Source organism: Rhipicephalus microplus, chromosome 5 (assembly GCF_043290135.1).
Source record: "Rhipicephalus microplus isolate Deutch F79 chromosome 5, USDA_Rmic, whole genome shotgun sequence".
Classification (NCBI taxonomy): Eukaryota; Metazoa; Arthropoda; class Arachnida; order Ixodida; family Ixodidae; genus Rhipicephalus; species Rhipicephalus microplus.
Genome location: NC_134704.1, coordinates 118,961,230 through 118,970,840, shown reverse-complemented (window position 1 = coordinate 118,970,840; position 9,611 = coordinate 118,961,230).

The window sequence follows — 9,611 nt, the reverse complement described above, 5'->3', positions numbered from 1 at the left end:
TTGCTTCATGTTTTTTCGCTTAACATCATTTTAGGGGCGAGGCTCCTTCGTCCGTGGGGCAATACATCCTCCGTATGTATGTAGCTACTTATGCTTTGTGACTTCCTCAATAGAAGGCGCTACGTGTATGTGTCTTTGTCAGTAATAGGGATGGCGTTAGTGGTTTTCGCAGCATATCTACGGACTGAAGGAACATGAGTGGGGCGAAGCATCCGTCCATTTATCAGTGTGTCCAACCATTCATTCGTTCATCCGTACGTTCGTACACCATTGTATGCTTCCGTCAATCCATCCGTCCATGCGTCCATTCATCTGTCTGTTTTTTTATTGAAATCGAAAATAAACGAAGGAGTTTTCGTCACCATTACTTGGTGATGGCTACCCCTTTTTACTTAATTGGTACAAATAAAAGTATGAAAAAACACTAGCATATATACATTTATGCAGTCCTACATGGGTGCGAGCAAAAGTTCTCCTGTATGGGCAGAACAAACATGTAGACCACACGATCACTTTTAACTTTTGTCTGCTCATTATTTGTCACAAATCATCGTTTCTTCGAAAAACTGTTTCAGCACCTTCATTGCTTGGCCGTTTGTTTTGGATGGCCATGGACCTAGTATTTAATTCAACCCGAATGGTCGCTCAGGATCTTACCTATGCAGTTCTTGTTCTAGTCGCCTTCGGTGTGTGTCGTGTTTCGGACAGTCGAGCAAAAGGTGACAGATATCCTCGTCGTCGTGGCCGCATGAAAATACTGACGATGTTGCACGATGAATACGAAGTAGGAAGTACTTTGTTTAAGCCGTTCCGAGTCGTAGGCGATGAATGAGTGTGTCGATACGTCTTGGGAGGTCACAGTCTAATTGGTATTCAAGATTAGGATCAACAGAATATAGGATCGATTCCTTTGTTTTGTCTGTGAACATTGTATGCAGGCATAATTCACGTTTTGTTGTTCTTAAAATTCTATTTACATCACATTCAGATACCGGAATGAGGCACGTTTGCGTAGAAATATGAGCGGTTTTCGCAGTTTATCCGCCATTTCATTTGCTTCAATTCCGCAGTGACTAGGAACCCACTGAAATGCCACTCGATGATTCGACATCGTGGCTTCTGAGAGCTCTTTTAGTATAGCGTATACTATACGCACATCAATGTGTCTTGAAGTGGCACTTTCCACACATGCCAGTGCTGCCAGAGAGTCTGTAATTACCACCCATTTTCTTGGTGTCGTAGACAGTTTAATAAAGCTTATGGCTAGCAAAATCACTACGAGCTCCGACGTTGTTGAAGAAGAGAGGTGGCCCAACTGACATGCATATTCAACGTGCAATTCTGGAATTATGAATGCTGATGTTGCTGTCTCTTTGGTGACGGAGCCATCAGTGTACACGTGAGTGTATCCTTGGTACCTGTCAAACAGATGATGTGATGCCAACTGCTGAGCGGCAACGGTTGGCACTTCATGTTTGCTGCGAAGTCCTTCTATTGACGTTTCAATAGTTGGTAGCTGAAGCAGCCATGGAGGGTAGAATTTGTCCAGTGTCCAATGTGTCGACACAGGAAGCCGGAAAATGTACTGTTGGTACACATGGTGTATTTGCGCTTCAGCACGGTTCACGATGTTGGATATGAGCGGATGGGAAGGGTGTTGCGTGACTAGACGAAAGAGGTGCTGACATGTCTCCACATATCTAATTACTGTAAAGTTGGGTTCTCTTGCCTCTGCCAGTGTCAAAAAACTTGATGTGGCCTGTGGAAACCCCAGACATATGCGTAAGCTTCGTGCTTGTAACAGCGTAAGTCGGTGTAGCGACGTCTGAGAGATGCTGTGGAGAACTGGCGCAGAGTAGGCAATTTTCTGTCGAATTAGTGCACAATGGACGTGGAGGAGAGACGCTGATCTACCGCCCCATTTTGTTCCCACGATGCGACGTATAACATTTATAGTGCTGCTCACTTGATTTTCTAGATCAGCAATATGCTGACTTCATCTGAGTTGTCTATCTAAGGTAACGCCAAGGAAGCGATACTTTCTTGCGATTTCGATTCTCTGGCCATCCACAAAAAGCTTCAAGTTTTTCACTCTTTTTCTCGTGAATGGCAGAACTACAGCTTGGAGTGGGAAATCTGCATGCCTCGCTCTTTGAGGTAATCACTTCTTGCGTCTAGTTCTTGTTGAAGCCGATGTTCGATCACTTCTAGTGATTTGTGAGACATCCATATGCATATGTTTTCTGCATAGATGGATATGTTCAAAGCTTTGGGCAGTACTTCTGGAAGACCTGCCATTGCAGCATTGAAAAGAAGCGGACTTATAACGCTTCTTTGGGGTACACCTCTGCTCATGTTGCAGGGATCGCTGTCTCCGTTATTGGTTGAAATGTATATTTGTCTGTTACATAGAAAGTTGGCGATCCATTGAAGGATACGACCATGATCCCCTAGTGAGGTAAGCCCGTGCAGCACAGAAAGGTGGCTCACAGAGTCGAACGCCTTCTTAATATCTATGAACGCTGCAACAGCCATGTTTGCATAGCTCATCTCATGTTCTACAAATGTAACGAGGTCGAAGACGCAGTCCATGGTGCATCGCCGTCGTCTGAAGCCAGCCATCTGTTCTGAAAGTGAGTTGTTAGCTTCAATCTACCACTGTAATCCTCTGTCGACCATTTTTTTCCATTACTTTAGATACACAGCTAGTGAGGCTGACTGGTCGGAATGGGTAAAGCGAAAGCAGTGATTTACCGGGCTTCAGTAGTGGGACGATTCTCGCGACCTTCCAACACAATGGAACGTGCGCCTTCGTCCACATGTCGTTATATACCAGTAGAAGAACTGGCATGCCGTTGAGTCCTAGATTTTTCAGAACACTGTACGAAAGGTTGTCGGGACCGGTTGCCATTCTTACGAGGGTTAGTGATAGAGCAGTACACAACTCTAATAGAGAATACGTGTTATCCAGTTCAGCATGTGATAAAGCGTATGCATCTTGGATTTGCTGCTCTACCGAACTAGGCAGTGCAGCAGTGTTGTGAACCGATTGCCCAGTTTCGGTCAGCATTGTGCAAAACTTATTAGAAACATCACGGTCGGATAATCCAAGAGATATGGCCAATGCTCTGAATGGGTTTCGCTGAGATACTGGATGACTTAGAGCAGTGATTGTTTGCCAGATTTTTGGAAGTGGAGTAAATGGGGTCAATGAATTGCAGAAATCATGCCATATTTTCCGACCTAACTTCTGCATGTGTCGGTTAGATTGGATGTGTGTGGCCTGACTCTTCTTATAATCTTCAAGCCTCCCAGTGCGGCGATTGCGACGTTCTGCTCGCCTTCTAATTTCATTTCATTTCATTTTTCTCTCAATGCACAAGGCGTTACAGAGAGGAGTGGTGGAAAAATAAGTAACAATCTGTACAAACAAATGGAGCATGTTTAAAAAGGGTATGCGTTTATAGTACTCTTGAAGTTGGCCGGGTCAGTGATAGATGTGAAGAAGCGGGAAGGTGATTCCAGTCCGTGCTTGTTTTGGGCATGAATGAAAAAAATGGAGGTTTGTACGGCTGCTTGTAATTTCAACTTTGAAGTGGTCATCGCTGCGGGATGAAATGTAGGATGGCGGCAAAAAAAAAAATCGAGTTACTCAGTGAGTGCATGGTATGGTACAACTTGTGGAAGAGGCACAAGCGCGAGATTTTGCGGCGAAATGATAGGCTAGGTAGATTTAAGGTTGACTTCATATGGGTTACGCTTGCCGTACGGGAATAGTTCGACAAAATGAAACGAGCGGCGCGATTTTGAATTGCTTTGATGCTACTGATATGGATGTTTTCGTGGGGATCCCATACAGATGATGAATATTCTAGCTTTGGTCGGACTAATGTTTTTTAGAGCAGAAGTTTCAGTTGCATTGGGGCAAGGGAGAAGTTACGGCGTAAATAACCAAGTGTGCGGTTAGCATTGTTTTTAATAAGGTCGATGTGAGACTGCCAGGAAAGGTTGTCAGAAATTGTAACGCCAAGGTACTTGTAAGAGCTAACTTTAGTAAGGGGAGAATTATTAAGTACGTAGTTAGTAGAAATATCACATGTTCGACGTGCAACTCTCATTATCTTGCATTTAGTAACATTAAGGTTTATTAGCCAAGTATCGCACCAAGATGAAACATTTTCTAAGTCACACTGAAGGGCAAGGTGGTTAGAAGAGGTTTTGATTTCGTGGTAAATAACACAATCATCGGCGAAAAGTTTAATAGAAGAAGAGATGTTATATGGCAAATCGTTAATGTAAATCAGGAAGAGTAGTGGGCCAAGAACGGATCCTTGGGGGACGCCAGAGGTTACGGGTAAGAGGGGGGAGTTGGATTCATTCACAGTTACAAATTGGGAGCGGTCTATTAGAAAGCATTCAATCCATTTTAATAGGTTAGCATCAAGATTAAGTTTGCTTAGTTTTAGCAGTAGCAGTTTATGGCATACAGTGTCAAAAGCTTTAGCAAAGTTGAGAAAAATACAGTCAACAAGGGAAGAAGCGTCAATGGCAAGAAAAAGGTCATTAGTAAAGCAGAGAAGTTGGGTCTCACACGAGTACTGTTTCCGGAATCCTTGCTGGTGATCACTAAGCAACGAGTTGTTTTCTAAAAAAGTGATTATGTGGGAGTAGATGACGTGTTCCTTGAGCTTACACGGTATACTTGTTAACGATATGGGCCTGTAATTGCGGGGGTTATGAACGTCACCTGATTTGTGAAGAGGAACCATCTTTCCCACTTTCCAGTCGCCCGGGAGGCAATGACATTCCAAAGACTGTGGGAAAAGCTTACATAAAATGACAGATGATAAACAGAGGTATTATGCAAAAACTTTGCACAGATACCGTCTTCACCTGGAGCACTGGCTAATTTCATGTTTTCTATCAATTTTTGTATGCGGACACAGTCAAATAAAAGGGGTTCCATGGGAACAAAGTTGTGCGTGGGGGTATCGGGAAAGGAAAGTGCTGTAGGTTTAACAAAGCACGATGAAAACGCAGAGCTTAAAATGACACGACACTCTTCTTTTGGTACACGGCTGTTATCATCATGGATTAGTTCTATCGCCTTTTTTTTTCATTCCCCTAATCATCTGCCAAAATTTTTGTGGGTTAGTTGCAAGCAGGGAGGGAAGCGTTTGTTGATAATAATTTTCTTTTGCAACGGATAATGCGCGAGTGTACTGGTCATCTGCGTGAAGATAAGCGAAGCACCTTTCCGCGTTGTTAGTTAGCTTTGCCCTTCGAAAAATTCATTTCTTTTTATTCAGTAGTCGTTTTAGTGTGAACGTGAACGAAGGGGACTTTGCGTTTTGCCTAATTCTGCGGAGTGGAATAAAACCATTGGTAAGTTCTGCTACCTTCTGCCTAAACAAATTCCAGTTTTGTTGCACGGACCTTTCCAGAAATTGCGAAAGGTAATCGTTTAGGAAAAGCTGAAGCTCATTAATAATTGAAACATAATCGGCTCTTTTGTAGTCCCTAAAAACTTTTGAGCTATCATTTCTTTTAGTTGTTCTAGTCATTTTAAAATGAATAGCTATATGGTCGCTTACGCCCGGAATAACTGAAAGGGATTTCATTAGGTCGGGATGCGTGGTCAGCACCAAGTCTAGAACTGAAGAGGTGGACAAGGTAATGCGGGTCGCAGCGTTAACCAGCTGGGTAAGGTTAAAGTCTGAACACACATCAAGAAAGGCAGCACTGTCAGCAGAAGTTGATGAAATTATTGGGAAAGGGGGAGACCACGAAATATTAGAGAAGTTAAAGTCACCTAGGAGAAACATAGGCGCAGCCGGAAACTTTACTTGCAACTTATTTAGTACATTGTTTAATTCATTTGCGAAACCGGTAGTAAGGTTAGGAGGCCGGTAGTAGCCACAAACAGCGATATCTTTGTGGTTAATGCGGACACACGCGACAACAATTTCAAGCGGTGAAACAACAGGCACGCTGAACGAGCTACTCTCGTCGCTAATGGCAATCAATACGCCGCCCCCGCACCTCGTACCCCGGTCACAGCGGTAGAATTTAAACTTCTTTGAACAGGTAAATGTTTCGTTATTTTCAATTTCCGCGGACAGCCAAGTTTCAGTTACTATGACGACATCAGCTAGACATGTATCTATTAGCGCAGATAGGGCGTCACGCTTGTTAGTAACACTTCGAGAATTACATAGCAAAAAAGAAAATTCGTGAGCTCGAAATTGCTTATCTAGCTATCGATGTGAAGGAGGAGCGCTGGCCCCTGCGCATTCTGCATCGCTTACTTCGGGAGCAACGTGGACGGGGTTGTCATAAATAGGTCCTGCCTCAGTTACATGATCGGTGACCGGACAATAAACGTAGGCTTTTTTGTTGATTAGTATCTTGTTATACTTCAAGTAATATGGCTGCCCAGTGTTTTTCGCGAAGTTTAAAAGCCTTTTCTGGATGTGGCGCGTGGCCTTGCAGAAATCTTCGCTAACTGACACGGGGGTGCAGCGAAGCATCGATTTTTTAGTAAAGACACTTTCTCTTGTTTTGAACAAACTGAAGCGAACAATAACAGGTCGACATTTGTTCTGTAGATATGTTCCAAGCCTGTGTGCACGGGAGATGGCCTCATTAGGAAGTTCTAGTTAAAGGACGCAGACAGGATTTCACGAATTTTTAGCGCCGACTCAGCCCAGGTTTCTGAAGCAGAATCCAATATCCCATAGAAAATTAGGTTCTCCCTACAAGAGCGATCCTCGAAGTCATTAAGCCGTGAACTGAGAGCGACACTTTCGTGTCGCACGGCAGCCGTTACAAGACCTTGTATGTGTGCATTGTCTGGAACGCTCTCGAGGGAAATAACCTTCTGTTCAAGCACAGTTAATCGGGTGGTTAAATCTGTTACTTTAGAATCAAGTAGCAACTGGTTTTCTTTAACTTCGTTAATAGACTTCTGCAAGTTTCCATGACGCTCATCCAAGTGTGCGGTTAGTTTGCTGATGGCGGCTAATACTTCGCTATTCGGGCCAGGATTCTGTTCAATATCCCCGCAAAGAAGAAGTTCCTTTATAACGACAAAACTCTGCGACTATATCAAGCAACACCTGTGGGCATGGAAGGAGCAGGAGACAATAGTTGCTAGATCGCTCAGCGCTATAATCTTGGGAGGGACCAACCTGTACGAAAAGCAAAAAGTGCTTGGATGAGATCATGGTGGCGGCCGCTCCGTTCCACTGCCCACTGAGGCGCGCGGTGCAAGGCTGGCTGTATTTGTAGTTTTCTGGGTGGCTTGACGATGTTGATGCGGTTGGCTTGGTGGCAGAGTAAGGGGTTACCGGAACGGGGGGTTGAAGTGGCACCGGGCAACAACGGCTCGGTTCGGGCTGGGGAGGGCACGTGCCGTATGGCGTGCCAGGCGCATGTGGTTCCACGCAGTCCGGTGAGCTCGTGCTGATGACTGCGAACAACTGTACGAAAAGCAAAAAGTGGTTGGATGAGACCATGGTGGCGGCTGCTCCGTTCCACTGCCCACTCAATAGCTCATAGGCGTTCATAGTCTGAATCTACACTGGAGTGGCCTGCTGGGACAGCTGTAAACCTTGTCGCATGGGAGTAACTGCTTACATAAATGTATATAATTCATTGACTCCCATCAAGTCACGTCCAGTATGTTGACGAAATAGTTTTCAGTCAGTTAGCTTTGAAATCAATGTGGTCATTTGCACTTGCATTCTTGGGTGTTGCATAAGGACTGGGTAACGATCACTCCCTCGTGTTTCAAGGTCGGTACACCAGTTCATATCTCGTGCAATGTCAGGAGAGGCTATAGCCAAATCTAGACAGCTGGCATAATTATTACCTTTTAAAAACGTTACTGAACCATCATTCAGTACAAGACCACATTGATCAATTGCTTTTTCGAGTGTTCTCCGACGTGAATCCGTATGAGTACTGCCCCACGTGGTATTGGGCGCAATGAAATCTCCACAGTTGAGGGCAGGTCCCTGTGCTTTACCCAATAAATGAACCAGAGATGATTCGGAGATGCGTGTCGATGGTTGCAAATAAACACAAATTACGGTGACGGTAAGTTTCTGGAATGGAATTTTGCACCCTACAAATTCTGGCACGTCCGAGTCCGACGAGTATAAAACAAAAGAGGGTATGTCGCGCCGTACGCATAACAGTGCCCTGCTGAACCCTGCATTTCTTCCTGATGCATATGTCACATAGTTAGAAATCCTAAAGTCAGGGCCAACGTTGGTTTCATTTAGACACAGAATAAGGAAGCTATACTGAGCAACCAGCTTCCTAAAGTCTGTGCTTTTGGACCTAAGGCCATTGGCACTGCACTGAAACATAGCTGTGTTGCGGAAACAGTTGTTCATTTGTAGAGCAATTTTGCTTTACAACAATTTTTTTGTACTGTTAGAAGCTCTAATGAAAGGACTGCGCTCACCTCTGGTAGGTCATTGGCCTGTGGAAATACACGCAGGATTGCCTTCAAAACAAGTAAGAGCATCGACATAACCATATCCACATCACTTGTGTTCGGTGCACGTTGCTGTTGTGACTTTGGCTTTGGCGAGGTGAAAGGTGTTGACGCTTGGTTATCCTAAGTTGCTGACGGTTTCGGTGTCCTGCTGTCGCTTGCCTGCCTTTGAACGCTTGGTGATTGTCCTCTACGGTCCGTTTTCGCTGTACTTTTGTTTTTCTGAGCTGAAGCACGCTTGGCTACCGTCGCATACGACAAAGGTGATGTACTTTTTTGTGATTTTGAAGTCATAGGGAGTTGATGCACAGTTTTAGAATTCGGACCAGGTGATCCCTTTTTTGGAGCTCTTCCAAGCGAAATTTCTTGTCGCTTTAGTCGAGTAGCTGCCTGGTGTTTCGGACAACCAGCATATGACGCTACGTGGTCTCCATTGCAATTAGCACATTTGGGATGATTCCTCGATGTGCATTCTTTATAATCATGTGCTCCTGCACAGATTTTGCAGCGAAGTTGTCCATGGCACAATTTGGCAACATGTCCATATCGTTGACAGTTGTAACATTGTGTAGCGGGCTGTAGGTACTCTTCCACCGGATGACTTGTGAAGCCTAGGAGAATACGAGCTGACAGTGGCTTGTGGGGGAGAACTCGAGAATTACACTGCCAAGTAAATGTGGCTCTGCTGAACAATCTTCACGACGGAGCCATTCAGTCTGTCTCCTGGCTGAGATTACACCGCTGTCTCTTAAATATTCAAGCAGTTGATCTTCACTGTGTTGCACTGGTACTTGTCTAATCTTTCCTAGGTTCCTAACATACGATTGCGGTATGTAGGGTGCCACTTCAAGACCAGCAAGATGTGTTAACTCAAGAAGTCTGGAGGATGCAGTGACTGTAGAGATCTTACGGAGAAGTTGCCATCTCTGTTGACACGGAACGACTCTACTTTCTCTTTAGCAGCAGATACTACTTCACTGGCCAGTTTGTTCGGATTGACTTTCCAGAACGAGGCGCTACGGTCTGTCAGCTTCAAAATTACGGGTATGCCCGCTGGTCGGGCTTTCTTGTATGTGACTTGTGAAAGGCCTGTCCTCTGCTTCTA